The sequence below is a fragment of the Marmota flaviventris genome, unplaced genomic scaffold (genome assembly GCF_047511675.1).
Source record: "Marmota flaviventris isolate mMarFla1 unplaced genomic scaffold, mMarFla1.hap1 Scaffold_596, whole genome shotgun sequence".
NCBI classification, from domain to species: Eukaryota; Metazoa; Chordata; class Mammalia; order Rodentia; family Sciuridae; genus Marmota; species Marmota flaviventris.
The window spans coordinates 4094-5000 of NW_027288393.1; positions in this window are offsets into that span (position 1 = coordinate 4094).

Here is a 907-nt window from a genome sequence, read left to right on the forward strand (position 1 = left end):
GAGCCGGCGGGCGGCCTGCGTGCGTGTGCGCTGGCCTGGGGCGCGGCCGCCGCGGCCCCCCCTGGGAGCGTTCCGCGGGCGGCGTGGTGAGCGAGCGGACCCTGGGGGCCGTAGAGGCCCAGGTCGTGGGACTCGACCGGCACGAGGTGTGGCGTTGCATGCTGGCGTTTGGAGTCCAGGCGCGTCTCGTCGCGTGGAGGGCCACCCTGTGGTGGCGGGGCGGCGGGTCTCGTTGGGAGGCTCCGGGGCTGGGACCGGAGGCCGGGTTGGCGTCGCAGGCGGTGCGGGACCGCCCTCGCGTGTGGCGGTGGGACCCCGCTTGTTTTCCTGGCGGCCCGACTCTGTGCCCGAGGTCTTCTCCCCGGTTTCCTCTCCGCGTTTCTTTGCCCCTCGCTGCCTCCGGCGCGCCCTCCATCCCGGCGGGGTTGTGCCCCCCTCCTCGCCTCCGCCGAGCCTCCCCCCTGGCTGACTGGTCGCGGCCGCGCTGCCGCCCCCTCCCGGGCGTGTACCGGGTGTGGCGGTGGGCACGCTGGACGGGCGGTTGTCGCTGGGGATGCTCGTCACGGTGTGCGGGTTGAGGGTTCGGGGGCTCCGCGCCTCTTGCGGCGGCGGTGGGGCGGTGGGGCCCTGTCCCCCGCGGGGGCCCTCCCGGGAGGTTGGCTGATGCAGGGAACCCGGCCGGCGGCTCGTCCGGGGCCACGCGGGACCGCCCGTGCGCCTAGTGTGTGCGCTGGCGGTGATACACCGTGTGCCGCCCTGGGTTTGTCCGTCCGGTGCGGCCCGCGCGGCTCGGCCAGCTCTCTCCGGGCGGGGCTCCTCCGCGGGTGGGCAGGTGCCCGCTCCCGTTTCCTGCCGCCCTTCTGGCGCGCCGCTCCCCACGCTGGCTGCAGCCGCCGCCTCCTCGTGC